The sequence below is a fragment of the Perognathus longimembris genome, chromosome 4 (genome assembly GCF_023159225.1).
Source record: "Perognathus longimembris pacificus isolate PPM17 chromosome 4, ASM2315922v1, whole genome shotgun sequence".
Lineage (NCBI taxonomy): Eukaryota > Metazoa > Chordata > Mammalia > Rodentia > Heteromyidae > Perognathus > Perognathus longimembris.
In genome coordinates, this window is record NC_063164.1 from 38,995,720 (window position 1) to 39,018,602 (window position 22,883).

Here is a 22,883-nt window from a genome sequence, read left to right on the forward strand (position 1 = left end):
ATGCCTCCCTTACCTATGCAGAATGATTCTTTCGGGCTGGGGATATAGCCTAGTGGCAAGAGTGCCCGCCTCGGATACACGAGGCCCTAGGTTCGATTCCCCAGCACCACATATGCAGAAAACGGCCAGAAGCGGCGCTGTGGCTCAAGTGGCAGAGTGCTAGCCTTGAGCGGGAAGAAGCCAGGGACAGTGCTCAGGCCCTGAGTCCAAGGCCCAGGACTGGCCAAAAAAAAAAAAAAAGAATGATTCTTTCCTTCACCTCCCACACTCCAAATGTCATCTATCTAAATGTCATCCATCACAACTTTTTTTACTTCCATTTCTCTCACCTTTGGTAAAGTTCCATTGCTTCTGATTTTCATTCCAAAGAAGAAATTTAAGTTTCAAAACACTATTTTTTTGCATAACCTTGATGTCTTAGGGGAAATGGTATTGGTGCTGTAGCACTTATAACACCCATGGAGTAGCAAACACAAATACCCACGAGTTGTTCCTTGAATGTGATTCTGTTTTGCAGTGACAGGGTGACATTCACTAGTACATCACAACTGTTTTAGGGGCTACACTACAAAATCCTCAGGGCAGAAATTACATCTTCTTCATCTCTTGACTCTCTTACAGTAGGCAGTTTGTTGCATAATAAATACCAAGTTTTCAGCAAGAGATGAACATAAAGAAAGGAAAAGAAAGCCTGGAAATTATTCTGCATTTTGTTATGCTCTTTTGTTTCCATTACTCAGAAGTATACATTCTCAATAAAGTCATTAAAAGATAGCATTGAATATCTTGTTCTCCCACAATTTTTCCTCTCTAGATAATGATAAAATGGGAATGCCTAAGTATACCATCCAAATCGCAGAACTTATTTCCCACAATTCTACTACTCCCACACTGTTTTTTTCAATTTCCTCAAAATCCTTTGTACTTTCCCAGCCTTGAATCTTTTTTCAAGTGGATTCTCTATTTTGATTTACTGCCCAAAGAAAAGCTTCTCTCTTTAACTGTGAAGTGCCCCTATTCCAATTTTAAAGTTTCATCACCAGCAACTGTTCTTTTTCTTCTTTCTTGGCACTTAATATACTCTATCTCTATCTAAGTTACTGAAATGTGTTTATTTTATTTTATTGAAAGATAGTTATAACGAACTATCTGTGTACCTTTCTGTCCCTAATCTCAATCATCATCCTTATCATTGCTTAAATAATCACAGTGGTTAAAAGTAGTGTAATTATTGCAGTAATATTTCATGATACTGTAATGAATGACAAGCACTATCAAATTTTCATTAAAAAAGTAGTGTAATTAAGTCTACAAGATATGACAGTTGAGTGAATGAATACTTGCTATCAAATATGGCACTTGAAATGGTAAGGTAAAATCAAAGGTAGTTAGAAATAGATAAGTGACAGATATATATTCATTTTCTTCTCAACCACGTTATATAAGGGAACATCTTTATTGAGTGTATTTAAGAAAGAGAATAAAAAATTAAAATCGCTATAGGGGCCAATGAGCCACACCTGTTATCCCAGCTACTCAGAAGGATCTAAGGATCTAGCCATCAAAAACCAAAATGCAGCTGTGGTTCAAGGGTAGTGTGCTAGTCTAGAGCAAAAAAAAAAAAAACCACCTAAAAACCATTGCTGAAACCCTGAGGAAAAGTCGCAGTACCACAAAAAAGGATTCTTAATTTTGAATGTATCACTCAATATAAACTAGCTTTTATGGAGAACCAATGAATGAGAAAATATAATTAACAATCAATTGAATGAGAAAATATGATTAGTAAACATATTGATCATATTAATCAATGATTTAACAGTTTTAAAATTGACTCATATAAACTGTATCTCATCCCCATCTTCAGCAAATAAACTCAGCATTAAGAATTAAAAAGCCCATAAACATCACAGTCATTGAACTATATGATGGTATTTCTGGCATGTATATATACTTCACTCATTCTATCAGGATAGTCAGTGAATATTAAATATAAAAAAACTATGTTTAACTCATTTGTGCTATATATAAAAACAGTGGAAATGTGACACTTCTACTCAGTTTCAAAGAAGACAACAACAAAAAAATAAAGAAAATCATCAAAGAATTCATATACTAGCATCAATACTTTTGTAAAGGAAAAGAAATAACAAAGCAATGATATACAACAAAATGATCATAGTAATTATTTTTCAAAGAATGGCATTCATTGCTGCCTTTAATTTTATTTTAGATTTTGTATTTACCATTTTTTACAACAAAATAAAAACTTAACTACTCAGTATAAGACAAATCACTTGGAAATATAAAAGTAATCATTTATTCTTACCTGTGTTTGCACAAATAGGGTGGAAAAAAATGCAAAGACACTCAGCTCCACACAGCTTCAATCATACAGCTGCACCAGAACAGTCTCCTGTCAAATTTCCTCTTAGGTGTATCAGATGAAATCACGTATATCTACAAATACAATTAAAATTTTACTTAGTACATTTAAACAAAATGTACGGTTATGTGAAAACTGAAAGGTTGCTTCTGAAATTCTTTTTACATTTCTTATGAAAATAATAAAATATGAATTTTTGATTGAGAAATGAGTTAGATTGCTCTGATAAAAGAGTTCTTATTTTGCATTTCTACTATTTACCACTATGCAGCAATCTAGCTGGATATTAGAAAATACTGGTGTTTTTCTTTTTTTTTTTCATCTTCATTCAATTTCCTTTGTTTTTGTGCTATAAGTATGATAATCGAACTGTTAGTTAAGACTTAAACCTTTTTTCAACAAAGAAATGCAGGTGTCTTTTCAGATAAAAACAACAGCACAAATTATCTTCCCTTAAACTATGCATTTCAAATTATTATTTCTAACATTAATTCAGCTCATACTAGGAAATATTATAATACAGTCCATTCTCACCAAAACCATTTTTAAGAGAGGTAACACATAATTTTAGTTCTGTCTTCAAAAGATTGAAACAAATACTTTGACACAGATATTAGTGATGCCCCGTGAACTTTTTTTTATTTTCTTCAAAGACAGACAGATATCTAATTATTAATTCCTTCTTCAGTGCTTGCATCTCAGTCATCTTAACAATCTGAAAACTCTACTTTTTCACTTTAGGCATAATTTTCTGTAGAAACTGATTTCTCTATGGGATATGGCCACTTTTTTACATATTCTAACATAACTTTAGATATAAAGCTGAGATTTTAGTATAAGTTGCTCCAGAGGCAAATTCTGAATAACCATTTAGCTACAAGAACTTTATTTGGGAGATTATCAATAAGGAGATAAGAAAAGTGAGACAAGTCCGTGGAGACAGAACATCACCAGGCTAGCAACAACAGTGTGGGTCACAGCAGCCTGATGAATGGTAGAGTAGGGCTCCAGAGGTGTTGATTCCCCATCCTTCTGATCTACTTTGGTTGGCAAACTTGTCTTTGGTGGCCAAACAATCCCTTCAGGGTGAGGAACATTTTTTCCTGCTAATGCTTACTGTGATATTTATAACATCACTTGAAAGCAATACAAAATATAAATACAGGCAGATAATAACTACAGGCAACCTAGAAACAGTGAAAGAGAAATGTGTCTATCCTTTCATGGTGCTCACTGGACACTGATGTAATTGAACTATACAACTTGGTGGAGATGGGAGGGACGGACTATTAGAAAATGAGGGAACAGATGACACTGTATGAAAGGAAATATACTCATTGCCTGATTCATGTAATTGTAATCCTTCTGTATATCACCTCTGTAATAACAATAAAGTAATTATTTTTTTAAAAATGATATAACCAGGCTCATAGTCCTTGAGCAGGACTTTCCCCATCTTTGCAAGAAACTCAGGATCTGGCCCAGGCAAGCATTGTTGTCATGATGTGAAACACTAAAGGAGAAAGTTTGTAGGCAGATCAGCCAGACATTACACCATAGAAGGCAGAAATTTTTTAATTAAATTACAAAGTTTATTATAAAGTCACTTATAGATAATTTATATGTATACTAGTAAAGAATGTTTGCCCACCAAATGATGCTGTTTTTAATGAAATCATATGGACTTTCCTTACCAATTATTGGATCTTAGAGTATATAAAATTCATTTTATCTTTCCTCAGAATGCAAAGCCTTCTTGGCCACATACATTCAATTCTAGAAATAAGTCTAGTTATTGGGACAGAAAATTTCCAACACAACATAGAGCAAAAAGATTACCACAAATCCAGATGCTGGAGGCTTATAACTGTAATACTTAGTACTCATGAGACTGAGATCTAAGTATCAGGTTTCAAAGCCAATCCTGGCAGGACAGTCTGTGACTCTCATTGCCAATTAATGATCAAAACACCAGAAGTGGAGCTGTGGCTCAACTGGTAGACCAAAAAGCTCAGAGACAGCACCTAGGCCCTGATGTCAAGATCCGGGGCTGGTGTGTTCTTTCTTTCTTTCTTTCTTTCTTTCTTTCTTTCTTTCTTTCTTTCTTTCTTTCTTTCTTTCTTTCTCTCTCTCTCTTTTTCTCCCTTTCTCTCTCTCACAAACACACACACACACACACACACACACACACACACACACACACACGAATGCAAACAAAAGATAACTGTGAAACCACACCATGATTTCCAGAGTGATTTAGCAGATATGGAGAGGGGAAAATATAGTAAAATTAGTTCTCTTTCAGGAAAAAACAGATTTATCAATGTATATTATAACAAATATTGATCTTACCAAAATTTAGAAAGAAATTATTGAAGATAACATAATTGACTATTAACCAAACTATTCAGTAAATCCTGTTCTAAACTATTAAAACAAACAAAAAAAATCTTAAATGCATGTTCTCAAGGAACATTTCCAGAGCTTTTATTTTCTTCTTACACTGAATGAAGCCCAGTCTTACTTCAATAAATAGTTTTAGGAGTAGAATATTTTTATGCAATATGGCAGAATAAAGAAGGGCATAACAATACCCACATCAAAAACAAGAACTAACATATGCTGAGTTCTGTCTTTCTTCTTGTAGGAAAATGACATATACTCTGAATTGGAGCTATTATTCTACGTCTGATATGATTAAATTTGTTCACAGAAAGAGGAATTTGAATAATCTTGCAAAATATGACTGCCTTATAAGCTACTCTTTTGAACATATTTTTACTTTAAAGTATAACATCCCAATTTCCAATTCAAATGACTTTCAATAATTTAGACTGACACCATGTATTCAGTTTTATCATTTTTTTACTTATTAGACATTCTCATGCAATTTGCAGTTGCATAGGAAATAAAAAGAAGAAAATCATTCCTCTACCAACACATTTTTCCCAACAGTAAAAACTTAAGAAAAGCATTATTAGTATTATTGCAACATGACTAGATGCTTCAACCTGCTTATTTAACACTTGTATCATTAGATACTCAATATGCAATAAGGCCAAATAAATCAAATCAATATTGATAAATGAATCAGGCCAAAAAGCATTTCTACTTTTTGTCAAACAACATACAAACCATCTTTGTGATGATCAGAAGAGGTTTTCAAAGTCAATTTTCTTTCTTATATAGGGCAGACATTTAATAATATTTCAATTTAATTTGGAGAAAATTTTGCAAGAAAGTTTCCTTATGTGTTTATTTATCTCCAACAGATTCTATACTTCAAAACATCCAAAAGCAGATCTTTTTGACTCTGTTTTTTTTGTTCCTTTCCTTTTCTCTTCTTTCTCTCTTTGGTTCATTGACATTCACTTGTGAAAGGAAACATGGGCACAGTTAAAGATAAGATAAATGTCTTATCCTAAAACTAAAAAAACAAAGAGGTAACTCATGTCTACTTTTCTTGATTAATGGGAGGACAGACTGCCTGGTCTCTTGACTTGGCATTGACTATATGTTTATTGCTTTGAAATGTTTTTAGCTCAGAGAAATATGTGTCTGAATGCCTGGATTCAGCAATGTCTGAAATCGAATCTAGAACCTTTGCTTATGATATCCAAATATTTTTTAACTGACTTTTAACTTGTTTTCCATCAGGTACAACTAATAAATGGTGTTTTGAAGAGATTTGTGGTTTTTAAAGGGGTTTAAAAAGACACAGATTTACAGAGGACAGTGAGTTTTTGATGAACAAGAAATAACTCATGTAATTCAAAATTTTTATACTTGCGTAAGACATGAGAGTTCCTCTTCACTTGTAGGTTAGAATACAAGAGTTAATTACATCTTAAACTCTGTTGAAGGTAAAAAAAGGATTTTTTTTTCATTGTAAAAATTTTTTAAATTGTAAGTGAACAGATTTAGGAGATACATGAATAATTTTCCAAATTAGATACACAGTATATGGTGTAGAATATCTTGTAATTTTAAAAAACTACCTCAAATGAATGATATCTCTTTATTAATGATGGATTAATATTGTATTTTGTAATACAAAGGAATAAAATGCTAATTGATTGCTCAAAATTTGTTCCCATCTTTTTCTACTTTAAATGATATTTTCTGATTTCCTTGGTAGCCTGCATAAAGGTAATAATAAATCGTGTTCTAGTAACCAATCACAATTATATACTTTATATACTGTGGCACCTGAAATTTTAACAGCTTTTCACTTTCTAATGTTTTGATATCTACTACATGACATCTGAATGGCTTGTTAAAAATGAACACCTGAACTATCATTTTATATACAACCAGAATTGTAAGCCCAACTTTTTATACACAAAAGTTATGAGCATAACAGATACTAAGTCTACAATTTCATTTTGAAGACTGCATAATAGATAATATCATGGCAACAAAAATACCATAGGGTATCAGAAAGTTGTCCCCATATATAAGCTGTTAAATCATTGACAGGTTAACTTATAAAAGTTCATTTTTCATCATTTTTCTTTATAGAATTACTGAGATCATTCTTTTAATAAGGTTCAAATATGTCTTCTGTCTACCTAAACATTCATTGCTCCTGAAAGGCACATTATTCTCAACAGATTTTCCATCTCCATTCTTCTCTCTACTATCACATAGTCACAACTCAAACAGACTGCCCAAACTCTTCTCCGAAGAAACAAGCTACATATTATAAATATACATTTCAATCACTCCCTTTCCCAGCCCCATCAAGTATATAGTCTTTGCTATGCAGTTAATATCTGAAATTCTTTTAAAAAAACAAGCCACATTTACCTAACTACAAACATCTTTCTATTCTTCCTTCTGATGTTCCTCATCAAAGAGAGACATTTGTTCTATCTTAGCAAAACTTTTAAAGTATCTCTAACTTTTTCAATTACTCTATAATTCATGAAGATCACTATCTGTGAACAAGAAGATTACAATCCTTTTATTTGAGGTTAATCTCCTAAGGCCCAGATATACGGAGTAGAAATAGAAGACTTGTTTTTCATTATCAGATTTATTAGGATAAAATAGGAGTGTCAATATAACAAGATAGCTAAATTTCATTTGACCTAAAGAATATAAAAGGAAGTAAAAATAACCTGTAGAGTACTTGGTAATTTGATGCTTATAATTCTTATCCTTCCACACTCCTGGGGGCATTTTTCAAAGGAGTTCATGTATGAAAGCACTTCCAGAGATGTACATACTATATGAATGTGAGACCACTTACTAGACACACGGTACATTGCAAGAAAAATTATGACTTATGTGGAAGGGTTTGCACTTAGATGAAAACTTTGTAAACACTAAGTCATATAAAATCAAAGATCATATAATACCAAGGATATCTAATTTCCAAGCTTTGCTCAATTAAAAGAAGTAAATGGTCAAGGAATCCTCATCTTCCTAATCTTCATATCTCTTTATTATATAGTACAACCATCAGCTACAGGAAACCACTTTCCTGTGCAACTCCTCACTAGGTAAAATTGAGCAAACCTGTCTTTGTTGCTTGGCTGTGCATGAAAACACTTAAAATCAAATCAGTACAATACTTTCTTTTGGAAAATGAAAACTTCATTTAAGACAACTAATGAGGACAATACAGCCAGGAGCACATCTTTCTTTATATTTTTTTTGTTTGTTTATATGGTACTGAGGAATTGAACAGAAGGCTTCATGTGTGCTAGGCAAGCAGTCTACCACTAAGCCATATTCCAAGCTATATCTTACTGTAATTGTTTATTGGGAAAAAAATTTTTGAAAGGCAAATGAAAAAACAAAAATCTTTCAGTCTCACAGTTAAAAGCACAAGGAACGATGACGTAACTTCTATTTCTTTGATGGATCTACCTTTTCCTATGTAATATGTAGTTTATATAAGCAATAGTTCAGCGGTTTATAATAATAAATTAGAATATTATAATAATTATTCTTTCTTCATCCTTCCTAGATCTGTGGAGGGGAGAGGAGAGTGCTTATATTGACTTCAAACTGCAGGCCCTGCCTTTCTTGCTCAAGGCTGACACTCTTACCACTTGAGCTATTCCTCATTATTGACTTTTGCTGGTTAACTGGAAATAAGAGTCTTTTAGTCTTACCTGTCTCAACTGGCTTTGAACCATGAATCTCAGATCTAAACCTCTGAGTATATAAGATTAGAGATATGAGCCACCAAAGCACAGCTCACTCCTCCGTTTTACTTACTTAATGAACATTTACTAAACACCTGTCCAGTGTTTGGCATATATTGTGGAATGGGAGGATACATGAAGAAGTTTAGCTTTTAATCTAGTAGAGAAGATATACATGTAAAAATAATTTATTATTGTAACTATTACAATAAATAACACCATATTAAGAGCTTGGATATCACTTACTTCTTAATTTCTAAATATTAGTCTGTACAAGTCAGCGTCTGAAAATGAATTGGTAAAATTCTTTTCATTTTTCAAAATGTTTTCACTGATGTAAAATATTTTCAAAATAACCTTGTCCCCTCTGTAGGTTTGGACTTTCCTTCTTTTGCCAAAAAGACGATGAACACTAAGAACTGAGTTCGTTTAAAAACTAAGATCATGGGGCTGGGGATATAGCCTAGTGGCAAGGGTGCCTGCCTCGGATACACGAGGCCCTAGGTTCGATTCCCCAGCACCACATATACAGAAAACGGCCAGAAGCGGCGCTGTGGCTCAAGTGGCAGAGTGCTAGCCTTGAGCGGGAAGAAGCCAGGGACAGTGCTCAGGCCCTGAGTCCAAGGCCCAGGACTGGCAAAAAAAAAAAAAAAAATACCCCTAGTTTTCATGCTAAATTCTTCTAAGCTGTCTATCATTGAACTTGACTTTTTGGTGAACTGTAAGTTTTTATTGATAGAACTGGACTAGTAAAAATCTTATCCGTTGTAAATCAAGCGTAACCATGTAGAAAGTTAATCTAAGCTAAAATGTTTTTCAGGTCAAATGAAATGGTGATGAAGTTTACTTTTTCTATTAACACTTAAAAGAATATCTGCTACAGAAGAAAACAGATGCAGCATGAAGTTTGAAAGCATATTGCAGATGCCTGTACAAATGAACAAAAATTGCTGCCTAATCAAGGAAAGTGTAAGTATTCAAGCTAGTTTCATCTTTTCAGCTACATTATAAGCTTGACAATCACAAGCTTACTGTATCTCTGAAATAGTTTTAAAATACTGCTTCATGTTCTTTATGCCAAGCACAAAAGAGCCTGGCACATAGCAAATTTGCAATGAACATTTGGAAAATATGTTGGATAGGAACGTGTTAAACAAAAAGAAATACCTTAATAGGTCTAAAGTTTCACCTTATCAAAAAAAAAAATCAAACAACTGACAAGCTCTCTCTTTTTTCTCCATAAACAGAGAAATATGTACCTTTGAAAGAAAACCTCTTCTTACATTAAAAAAATCTGATTGTGCTTTTAGTCAGTAACACCTGTAGAATTTCTGAGCTCCTGCTTATAAATTTTGCAGAGGAGTAATTTATTCAAGATAGCGAAAACACTTAGATTCAATCCATATTACTTTTAAAACTGAAATTCTCGGGGCTGGGAATATGGCCTAGTGGCAAGAGTGCTTGCCTCCTATACATGAAGCCCTGGGTTTGATTCCTCAGTACCACATATATAAAAAAATGGCCAGAAGTGGTGCTGTGGCTCAAGTGGCAGAGTGTTAGCCTTGAGCAAAAAGAAGCCAGGGGCAGTGCTCAGGCCCTGACTCAAAGCCCTAGGACTGGCAAAAAAACAAAACTGAAATTCCCTTAAACACTATTAAAGTATGTTAAACATTCAGTGTTAAAGTAAGTTTAAGAAAAGTCAATGTCAGGTGTGTGTGTGTGTGTGTGTGTGTGTGTGTGTGTGTGTGTGTGTGTGTGTTTATGTCCCAGCTAAGGGTTGAGATAAGCCATAAAGAAAGGAACAAAAAATTAATTGGAAGAAAAATATATATTAAAATAAATACAGGAGCTAGTCAGTAAAGTAGTCAATGCAAGTCACACTTCATAAGATAAATGATAAAAGTAGTTACTCCACATTCACTGATTGCTTCACTCAAAGTGAAAATACATGAAAGGCCAACTATGATGATTCCCTGGGCTGGGTACTGCAGATTGTCCCAATCTGCAATCCACATGCCAAGTAGCTTGTCACTACACTCAGAGTCTCTGTGTGTTCTGCCTGCTATTCCTGTAGATCTCATCCTCAAGTCCATTCCTTATCTTTTTGCTGGAAGAATATTCTACCTTGAGCCACAGAATCCAAGCCCTCCCCTCTGAAAAGACCAGAGCCTGAGAACTAAAACTAGATTATCTAAGTTTCAAACAGGGTTTTCCACTTTCCCCACCCCAGGAACAAAAGCTCCGCCTAAACAAAGGAACAATGAAGTGCCTGAACCAATACACTGTAAATTCTGATTTTTTATTTCGATTTCATCTATTTGTATTTGTAGCTGAGGCAGAAAACAATAGTCAGACTGAGATAAGCAGAGACTGGGGGAGAGGAAAGCTGTAGAAGGAGGGAAAAGGAGGAGAAGGAGGGAGTAGGAGAAAGGAAGAATGGGGGGGAAGAGGAGGCAGAGGAGGGAAAGTAGAAGAAAGCAGATAAAGGAAGTACTGTCAATGTCCTGAAAAAATAGTAACTATGAGTAATCAAGAACTGGAGTTTGAAGAAGGGAAAGACACGTGAGCTAAATAAATGGGTTGTGTGGTAGGAAAATTAAGACAAAGGTTAGCTGCATTCTAGTGGTGGAGAATTACCTTGGTCACTAGGGGGCAGAGAGGAAATTTGCTCAGAAGAGCTGTACAAACTGCTACTCATTTCAGAATCAACCCATCTTGCCTGGTTCCTATAGAGACTGGACACCCAGCTGGTACTCCTGTGTTCTTCAGGACTGAATTGCTGAATTACTGTGGTAGCCTAAGTGTGTCTTTTTCCTTCCATGAAAAAGGAACCTAACACCATCTCCTCTGAGAAGTATCCTTATATTCACCTAAACAATTAATGTGAAAATAGCAGCAAAACTTCATCACATACAACAATGTAAACATATTCTACATTTATTATACTTAATTAACATACAATCACATACTACTCCAATGAAAAAGGCTGGGAAAAGGCCACATTCATTTCAAGTCAGAAAAAAATATCTCAAAAAGGAAATGTGCTCTTCATTTGAAGATGATTTGTTTCCAGCTAACTCGGAAGCAAAAACAAGTGAACAAACTTATGCCATGACTTTTCTCTTGCTTCACAAGACAAATACAGCACACATAATTTGGTAATATGGAGGTCAGATCTGGCCAGCGCCATCATTAGCTGTTGAGGGGTGTCAGATTGACTCCATCTCAGTTAAAGAGAGCAAAAGCTGACTCCATCTTCACTAAGACCTCCCCTGCCCCTGAGCCTCAGGGGTTGGGAGTATGCCTGGTCTACTCAGAATCCAGGTAAGTTCCCCTTCACTGTGATGACTGTGTAAACTGCTGGACTACCTGAGTTGTGGAACATCCAAGGTTCAAGGAATCTTCAAGGTTAAATCTGTGCCTGCTCATGAGTAGGTATATCCTCCTGTATCATGTGAGCCCCACCAAATCCGTGCGCCAATTTTAACTAGAATGATAGGGTGGTTCAAACAGATACTATGAGACAGACTGTAACTCCATTGGCCACCTGCGTGTGACCTGGCATGCTCTGTAAGTGTTGTAACCTCATAGACCACCTGCGTGTGGCAGGTTTGACTATGTGATGTTTACCTTTGTAACACAGCCTGGAAGGCTGCATGTGGTCGCAGTTTCAGCTCCCAAGTCTGGGCAGTGACCCTGGCCAGCCGGTTCGCTTTTTACTTCCCCAATAAATCCATCCTTTTAACATCTTTTTGCTGGAAACTGAGTGCTGGACTCTTGGAGGGACAGGGAATCCTCCTCCCTTGGGGGGGACTCCATTATAATTTCATTATGGCTTCTTTATTGTAATTGTGCTTAAGACAGTTGGTGTATTTTTTTAATGTGAGGATAAAATAAATGTATTGTTACACTACAGCACTCTATGACAGGAAAATAAATGTATTCTCAAATTTATGCATCCCCAAACACCAGGAAAAATTGCACCCTTTTCCTGGATTATACATTAGATTTTACTTTCCCTTATCATAAAATACTGGGTACCAAATTTTGCCATACATTAAAATATCATGGAGTTAAATATATACCTAGGTCGTAGAATGGATGCCTAGTACATTAAGACTAAAGAAAAAAATAAACAAACATTACAAATCACAACCTGCATCTGTATTTGGGAAGAGAACAAGTGAAAGGGAACACTGAAAGGGAAAGGAATAAGAGATAGGAAGTAGAGAGAATGTAAAGGATTTTTTTTTTTTAAAAAAAAGAAGAAATGGAAGCACTGGGGGAGCAAGGCAGTCTTTATAAGTGAATCCACACTTTATAACCACAGCCTTTCTTCCCAAGCTTCATAATTAGAAACACCCACCACTCTACAGCCGAAGTAATTTAGCAGAGAGCTTTTGCATTCTTTTTCAATGATGTTGGCTCCTATTCTTACCTGAGTATAATCCTGATTTCAGAGTCCGGAGTGGCACTCTTTCACCTCCCTTTTAAAGGGGTGTGTCTAATTACATATCCTTTTTTGAGCTTCAGTATATAGCTGTTACTATTTTAGTAGCTGTTTGTGAATTCCTAGAATTATGGCATACTTTCCTCATCCTTTCCCTCCATAAACTAAAACTTGACAAATCCAAACTTACTGGCAAGAGCAGAGCCAAGCTATAAAAAGAACACCTGTTATATCCTTGGGTGTCCACCTGATTTTTCACTGTCCCCCGCCCACAAGATGAAGCTCCCTGATGCTTTCTTCTGGACACCCAGAGTTAATCTATTTCCTCCAAACTGCCTGGAGGTAGTCTAAGAATTTTGGACAGGATTTATCTATCCACTCATTGTAACTCAACGATGTGCCCTGCAGCCAAGTAAACTCCCCCAGCACCTCTCCGGCTCTATCCAGCCCGGCCAGTCCACACAGACACAAGCAAATGCTAAGACACAAGAAAAATTGGAAATTGGAAAAACATTGCTGTAATTAGCATAAGTTCATTTAACCAATGTGTGTGTGTGTGTGTGTGTGTGTGTGTGTCAGAGATATATCCTCACAGCAGTTTAAGCAATAACAAACAAAAAGATTCTCAGCATCTGAATGCATAAGCTAAAATTTAACCACATACGAAGATAAAATCATTAGTCATCTGTTACCATAATAAATAAAAGTATGCAGAGGAAGTATCTAGAATGTCATGTTAAATAAGGAGTCCAGAGTAAATTCTCTAAAGTGAAAAGAACCTGGACTAAGCAATAGACAGCTGCTTCATAAATGGATTAAACTGAAAAAACAAACAACAGCAAAAGAAAATATTAAAGCCCATGTAATTGCAGAGAGAAGGAGAAAGGGAGAGAGGGAGAAAGATACAAGTAGATAGAATAGAAGGGGTGACATGGTTTAAGAAGAAATGTACTCATTACTTGACTTATATAACTGTAACCCCTCTATATTTCACCTTCACAATAACAGAATTTTTTTAAAAAGTATAGAAAGGTGATGAAAAAAGAAAAGAGGGCTTGTTTAAATACAACAGATGGATATTAAGACAGTTGATACAGAAATCCCCACAGCTAACACTCAAATAAATGTGAAAATAAATTTGTTTACTACCTTAAAATTACATGTACCATTATAAACTTTATAAATTCCAGTATGTCTAGAGGTACGATTTCTGCTTTTCTGGTATTCTTAGTTCAGTGATCTGAGGTGTGAACATTTTTATTCCTGGTTTAAAATGCTAGTCATCACTAAGGATAAAATTCCCATTCAGAGCTTCTTTCCTTACCATGCTCTTCCACCTCTCCTTTCTGCGTCCTTCTTTCTTAGTTGCTCAAAGTGTCATAAAAAGTTGTCTTAACTTGATGGATGTCCCTAAGTTGAACTACAAATTCAAGGTAGTTGATCATTTTTTCCCCTATTGGACTTCGCTTTTCCCAGGGCCAGGGCATAGTGAGGCCAATAGGAAATTTCAGTATCCGTAACACATCTTTCTTAACACTGTGCCTTCTCTTAACTCACTCTTCCTGATGGCCGCTAACCCTGGACAATTCTATATACAATCTTGCCCAGCAAACATGCAATCAGACTGAAACCAACAATCATTCAAAAGTTATCAGGTCACACCCAGGAATTTTAAAGACTCCCATAAACAATCTATAAAGTATTTATTAAAGCACAAACAAAATTCTGCCATATAAACAAATATTTATTACCAAGCAGGCAAAAAAAAAAGTCATATATGCTGCTCTAGTAAACTTCATGAACCCCAATCAAGAGAGGTCATCTCTACAGCCAGTAAAACAGCATTTGCTCACGATCATTAACTAGTTTTTCCAATGGACCTGACATTGGAGCCTAGCAATAAATAGAAACAAATGAAAAATTTGCTTTCTACTGAATTCACTCCACAGGCATCTCTCTACTAATAAGTAACTCAAGTACCCTGGGAATCAATAAGAATTTCAAACATGTAAGCCCACATGCAGAAAGGCAACAGAAATTTTCTTGGGGGAGGGAGGGTTTGAAAGTAGGGATTTACAAAAGGGCTACCCATTGCTAGAGTACTTACTTTATGTGGAAATATCAGGTAGAAATAGGGATTTTTTTCCCTTTTTTTTTTTTTTTTTTTTTTTTTGGTAGATAAGAGTCTCACAGACTTTCTTTCTTGGAGCTTGTTTTGAACCATGATCCTCAGATCTCAGCCTCTTGAGTAGTTAGGATGACAGGCCAGTGAAGCCCCGCTTGTTTGGTTTTTACCATCTGATTTAATCATTCTAAAACCTTGAAAAGCAAGTAAGATGGGGGGCAACTGTACATCCCATGGCCTGCTGGTTATAGTTTGTAAAGTCTTAAGACTAAGTAAGGCTCAAGCCTTGTTCATCAGAGAATGGGCATGCTTTTATTTAGAAAGATTCACATCAACATAACTTGAGTGGCTATCACATCTGTGATAGCAAATTGAATTTGTAGGAGTAGGAAGTGTTGGCGGGAGGCTGTGGTCTCCCTGGTCTGTGTAGGTATCTGGCTGGGAGGTTATCTGACCACATCTCCCAACTCTTGTTTATAAGCAGGAGATCTCACCTTTCTTGTTGATTGTCCCATACAGATCTTGGACTCAGTTCCTTTATCCATAGCTTTCAGTGCAGCTGCTAGGCTGGGACTGCTTAGTAATAGATCCCAAGACACAAAAGAGTTTTCATCCTTCATTCTGAAATCATCCATTTTTCACCATGGATTTAAGCAGCCTGGAATTAAATTGTGCTTGCCGATTAAAATTTAGTCTGCTAAAAATTTTGAGAAAAAAAAAAATTTAGTCTGCTATTTAGGAAAATGTGATTTTGAAGTCAGGGCCTTCAGGTTGAGTTGTGGGAAAAATTCTCAGGAACTACATGGTACTCTTATAATAGTGTCTGAAGATGCCTTAGTGTAACCTACAGAAAACACACACTGGAGGATTTTTATCTTCGAGCTTTGGGGGGTGGGGTTTTAGTACTGGAATACCACAAATAATTCAGAATGGGGACTTGAACTTCCTTAGGTAGAACTCAGTCTAGAACTTTAGCTCCATATAGAATGTATATCACCCTACAGAAACCGAGATAATAAAGAGTTTGCCACAAGACAAAATTCTTTTAACCAAATTGAAAAGTAAGTTTCTGAAACCAGTTTCTGAAGATCTGAACAACCTTGTTTAACGTGTGCTCTAGGGTGCTCTAGTTGGCTGGATGCACATTGGAAATGAAGTGGTGTATAGTCCAAGAGGGAGGACTCTGCCTATCTAGGTAGACAATTTTCTTTCTACTAGAGAAATTTTCTAAGGGCTGTGAAAACAAGCTAGTTCTCATATAAAAAAGTGCTAGTGGAAGGCACTTCAAGTCTAATCATTTCTTGAAGAATAATAGATATAAATTCAGATTTTTAATTTACTTATCTATTTGATAACAATCAATAATTGTCTTGAACATACAAGAGGAAAGACGGTAAGCTCTAAACATGACATAAGATAAGGCACTAGGATACATTAAACCTCATTGTAGATAGATATCTTTCTCTATATATATGTATATAGACATATGTATATATTATACTATATACTTATTATTTAAAACATCTTTTTTCAAGCTTCAATACTAGATTTGATAGATTTAATAGACTACAGTCCATAAAATTCAATAAACCATGGATATACAGATGAATGATTGGCAGAGGTCACAGTCACTGGTCATCTATCAAAGCTGTCCAAAATTATCCATGCCTAAATCACTGTTTATCTTCACAACTGCCAAAGCTGGCCCCCTTCAAATTTGCCACCTTGAAATATCAACTCTTCAAGTTACACCATATCTCTTCCTTTCAATCAACTCTCTGCATCTTGTCACCACAACTACTCTATTTTTTCTTTGAGGAAAGCTCCACAATAAATTTTGATTCCTCCTTACCTAGTGGAAGGAACTAGTAAGAATGTGCCTTAGTACTGTGCCCGTTCTGCTCTCCACATAGTTTTCCTCCATCCTTACTTTGATCTCCTGCAATGGTATCTCAAAAAAAGCAAACCCTGACTCTTTCATTCAGCTGTTAATTATTCATCCTTAGAAGGTGATTAGCTACAGTTTCTTCAAATATTAGGATAATATTTGTGCTCCTTTATGATTTGCTCCCTGAAAACATCTTAGATTCAGTTCTAGTGAACCACTCCATTGTTTCAATAATTTCCACCTATTGGACTCAATTTCCTCAAGGACTCCTTATATGAATTTCTATATGTACCAATTTTGTTATCTATTGATTAAAAAAAAAGTCACATGCAGGGAAATATCAAAGGTAGACAGATAAACCCTTAAAGGGACCAATGGTTGTTAAAGATACAATTCTAGTTTTTTACAAATACAACTGACCCCAAAAATATTGTTTTTTAAAAGAAAAATCAGACAATAATGTTAATAAGAAAGATGACAATTGAAAGAAAGATAGGTTTTCAACAAGCTAGCTAGTTCCACAACTTTGGAGAAATAAAGAGCAGAAAGATCTTGGGGTTGGGGATATGGCCTAGTGGCGAGAGAGCTTGCCTCAGATACATGAGGCCCTGGGTTCGATTCCCCAGCACCACATATACAGAAAACGGCCAGAAGTGGCATTGTGGCTCAAGTGGCAGAGTGGCAGAGCCTTGAGCAAAAAGGAAGCCAGGGACAGTGCTCAGGCCCTGAGTCCAAGGCCCAGGACTGGCCAAAAAAAAAAAAAAAAAGATCTTTCAAATCACTTAGCTAGTTCACCCACTTACCTTTACAATTCAAGACAATCCCGTCTTTGCACTAATTAGACAAAAGTCATTTCTCATTAGGTCTGTTTCCTTTTTCATATGTTTATTATTTGTTGGAAATAAGAAGTGCTAGTTATCCAAAAGCTTCAAAATGAAAAATAAAATCCATTATGTATACCATAGGACCAAAGAATAGTCTCCTCTTTTGGCCAGTATGATCAGTTTTTTTAAATTGTAAACAAAGGATGAATCAGGCCAGGCGCCCATGGCTCATGACTGTAATCCTAGCTATTCAGAAGGCTGAGATCTGAGGATCACAGTTCCAAGACAGCGGGGGTAGGAAAATCACTATGAGATTCTTATCTCCAACTAACCACTCAAAGACCAGAAATGCTGCTGTGGCTTAAGTGGTAGAGTGCTAGTCTTGAGCACAAAGAGGCTCACAGACAGCACCCAGGCCCTGAGTTCAAGCCTCCAAACCAACAACAACAAAAAAGATTGTGTGAATGAGAAGAAAAGATTCATGTCACTTAACATTTCAAAGCTTGTGAAAGAAATATCAACATCTAATAACTTAGTATTGGTCAGAAAATACCATAGTTACCTTTTTTGTAACAATTCATGGAACAAGTCTGAAGTATGGCAACAAACTACCAACAAGTTTTTGTAAATGTCATGTTGGCACTGATAAAGGAATAAAGCTTGCATCTGCTCAACATCAGAAAAAATCCCAAGTCTCTCAGTTTTGTTCCCAAACATATGTATGTAAGACATCATTAATATCACCACCTGCAGAAATAAAAGCTATTTGTGTAGAACTCAAAACCAATTCTGTAAAATACCCAATCTTGAAAGAAGCAGATGTTTTACACACATAGATAAAGTGGTTCCACATTTGAAAAACATATTTGTGGGAAACTATATTAAACCATTTTAATGTGTTTTAATATGTATTTTTGTGTTGATACCTTAAAATATACCATTAGCCTGACTGTTTATTTCACAAAGACAGTAACTTTCCTTGGAGTATCTCCACAGTTTTGTTCATAATGCTTTCAGAAAAAAAAAATGGTAAGAAAGAGATGGCTTCATCACATTAACCATTTTTATTTTTAGAGAATGATTTAATTGTGACAACTAAATCCTTGACTGAACTGCAGAAGGACGTGGCAGTCAAGTGGTCATGAGCATGCTAATTCAGAATCCTAATGATGCCATGAAATAACTTTTGCTTTTAAAAATCAAACTTACTGTATAAATCATATTTAAAAGAATGTTGTGTCATGAAGAAGAAAATATATTCAAGTTGGAAAGGCAGCAATCATAATAGAAGCTATGTTTTGTACAGAGAACATTTGAGTTAAGCAAAAGTTTTACTGAGCATAAATGACTTGAAGATTGCCCTAAATGAAATTTGTCTCCTTCTATCATAATAGGACAATTATCACTATTTACATAAAAGGCATGGGGAGCACTTAGCTGTTTTCTAAATCAGGTTTTCAAAAGCTGCATAAATGGGTGTCAAATTTCACTAACACAGCTTCCTTTGCATGCAATTAATCTGCAAAAAAACAATTATCTGGGTGTTTTAGGTGCAAACATCTGAAAAATCATAACTAACATCAAATGTTTTATATCTGAGAATCCTCTGTGATCACATCAAAGTCACAGTGATTTTTCTTTGTTTGTTTCTTTGCACATTTAATGATCCACAGGTTCTACAGTAGCTGGCTTATGTCCCTAACCCCTCTCAGCTCCAATCCATACACAGAATTCTGCCTGCCTGTATCTCAAGCCAAGGTTTTCTGGTCCTTGTATGTGTCCCTTACCGACACTGTCACTAACCTCAAGCCCCAACCCCACCCAAAGATTCTAAATTAAATAGTTTAGGTAGCCATCAATGTTTCCTTAAAAAATGATCAGGAAAACTGGGAGAGAGTGAAAAGGGGTGATATTGTCCAAGAAGAAATGTACTCATTCCCGAACTTATGAAATGGCAACCCTTTTGTAAATTATCTTTATGCTAACAATTTAAAAACTTATTTAAAATATAAAATAAAATGATCTATAAAAAAATACCTAGCAAAGAGAATATGAATAAAAATGATCAGCACAAATAAAGACTTGCACCCTTTACCAAAGACATTTATTTATACAGGAAAGCATGTAGAATTTAGCACTTACCTTGTAACATTTATCACTTAAAATTTTATGGTTAACATAGGTATATTTTTCATCTGCTCAATATTGTACAGTGTGGTGATATTTTAAGCAAAAGCTTTCAATTGCTCACCTATTGGGGAAATAATTACATTTTCAAGCTTACACAACCATAAAAAATAACAACCCTAAGTCTGTTTGCTTTGAATGTTTATAGCCTTCAATTGTTTGGTAACTAAAACATTTATTATATTTTATATTTATTATTTATTATATATTTATATATTGTTTATTATATATTTATTATATTTTATATTTATAAAACATTTATTATATATTAAAATCAAGACTGCTATTGAAGCCACTTATTTTTCAATTTTTAAAGTGAGCTAATAAAATGAAATCTAAACTTCCACAATAAAATTACTAGAAAATAATTTGGTTTTGCTCTTCTGCATTTAAATACATGTGCAGGGCCTTGCTATGCTTCCTAAAACTGAAGCCAATTGGTTTTCTCTTAATCCTTTCCCAGTAGCTTACCAGACAAGAGCACTATCAAGAATATAGGAATCAGGACTGGGAATGTGACTTAGAGGTAGAGTGCTTGTCTAGCATGCATGAAGCCCTGGACTCAATTTCTCAGTACCACATAAACAGAAAAAGCCAGAAGTGGTGCAATGGCTCAAGTAGTAGAGTGCCAGCCTTGAGCAAAAGAAGCTCAGGAAGGGTGCCCAGGCCATGAGTTTCAGGCAAAAATTTTTTTAAAAAGAAAATCAAGGGGCTGGGGATATAGCCTAGTGGCAAGAGTGCCTGCCTCATATACACGAGGCCCTAAGTTCGATTCCCCAGCACCACATATACAGAAAATGGCCAGAAGCGGCGCTGTGGCTCAAGTGGCAGAGTGCTAGCCTTGAGCGGGAAGAAGCCAGGGACAGTGCTCAGGCCCTGAGTCCAAGGCCCAGGACTGGCCAAAAAAAAAAAAAAAAAAAAGAAAATCAAAATCAAAACATCCTGTGCAACTTGACCCACCCCAAACACAAAAGCCCCACAATTGACTTAGTCAACATGAGTAATTCCATCCATCTTTCTCTTAGGAAATCCAAATAAAGGTTTCACTCGTGGAAGTAGGCTCTCTACTTGGCAAGCCAAAATACTTGCCAGTATTGAGGCATCCAAGATTTGATGCCAAATAGCGATGCAATAAAAAGCTTGGAATGTTTCAAGTAGTTTTTAGCTAGTAGAGAAAATTGCAATTGCTTGAAAAATCAGTGTCAGATAAAAAACATAAAGTTGTCTACGATGCTTACTTCATAGTCTTTAAGAGCTATGGTAAATAAATACAGATGTTTAGGGTTGAGACTGAAAGTCTATCTTCCTAAAAGTTATTAGCCATTTAGAATAAAGTCAAGTAAATTTTGTCCAAGATGCACTGTCTTTAGTCAACAGTGATGTTATTTGTAAGACAGAATCAGAAACTCTAAGAATGATGTAAATGATATCATCAAAGCAAGTCAGTGTGAGACTAACTACAGGATGTCAATCAAAGAGAATCAGAGATCAAGAGAGAACAGAGCATATTGCCAATGGGGAAACTAAATTCTCCAACTTCAAGGAGCTCTCACAATGTTACAAAATGTCAACACATTTTAATAATCACGACATTTTTAAAACAACTATTTTCATAAAATACTTAACACAAACAAAACAAGCATTTAGCTAATCTCTGGTGTTTCCCCCCTGCATTTTCTTAAAAGTTCTTTCCTTCTTGCCATCAAGACTTAAGATATTTCTCTTATCTTCAGTGTTTTTTTGTTTTGTTTTGTTTTTGCCAGTCCTGAGCCTTGAACTCAGGGCCTGAGCACTATCCCTGGCTTCTTTTTTGCTCAAGGCTAGCACTCTGCCACTTGAGCCACAGCGCCACTTCTGGCTGTTTTCTATATATGTGGTGCTAAGTAATTCTAACCCAGGGCTTCATGTATACAAAGTGAGCACTTTACCACTAGGCACAAGTTTACCAGCTCACAAGCAACCTCTCAAATTAAAATGAATTAATCATTAGATAAGTGAAGTCATTCCCTCCAAAAAACTATAAGGTAAAACAAGTGATGACTATTGTGTGCCCATATCACTTACATTCTCTTCATAAAGCCAAAGCCAGTAAGAAACCGTGAAAGTTTCATGCAGTTTCATCATATTTACTTATATCCTCCTTTAAACTGTCTTAGCATAATTATGCTAGTTTTTTAATAGTATCCAAAATTTTTAGTTCCCTTTCCCAAATAAAAATAATCTAGGAGTCAAAATAGTACAATTAGCTGGACACAGATGGCTCATGCCTGTAATCCAACCTATGTAAGAGGCAGAGATCTGAACACAGCAGTTCCAAACTACCTGGGCAGGAAGATCCTTAAGACTATTAACTCCAATACACTTCTAAAAAGCAGCAACAGCAGCAACAGCAAGTAGAAGTGGCTCAAGTGACTGCTAATCTAAAGGAAAACAAACAAACAAAAATCTCAGAAACAGTGCCCAGGCCCTGGGTTCAAGCTCCAGGACAACCTCCCTCCCCCCAAAAAAGAAAGTACAACCTAGTAATCAAGTCCATTTCTGCACAGCAAATAGTGCTGCTGTACTTTTTTTGTTTGTTTGTTGGGGAGAAAGGCAGTCCTGGGGTTTTAATTCATACTTGCTAAAAAAGGCATTCTATTATTTGAGCCATATGAATGGCAAGAACTTTTGTGCCATTTAGGTTTCTTTTTATTAGAAACAGATTTTCGGTATCAGCACTTTTATTTAAATTAATGAATTTACAAGAAATTGTCTAAAATTCAATTGGTACTTAAAGCTTACTCATACTTAGTTACCTTCATATAAAATACTGTATAACATTGTTGTCCTAAATTAATGCCACACAAATCTAATTCTGATGTAATT

At 35.5% G+C, this 22,883-nt stretch overlaps 1 protein-coding gene across 8 annotated transcripts in view; it reads right to left on the minus strand.

Moving 5' to 3' along the window:
• Gulp1 (GULP PTB domain containing engulfment adaptor 1) overlaps positions 1-22,883 on the minus strand; it is a 216,083-nt gene that overhangs the window by 138,995 nt on the left and 54,205 nt on the right. For 5 of the 8 annotated variants that reach the window (XM_048345117.1, XM_048345114.1, XM_048345110.1 and 2 more), the window contains exon 2: positions 2,330-2,460. The exons of 2 other annotated variants lie outside the window; for them this stretch is intronic. The gene's annotated coding sequence lies outside the window, so the exon portion shown is untranslated. Of the gene's footprint in view, positions 1-2,329; positions 2,461-14,318; positions 15,126-22,883 lie in introns of those variants that run through there. One more of the 8 variants, XM_048345113.1, reaches the window with a different exon arrangement.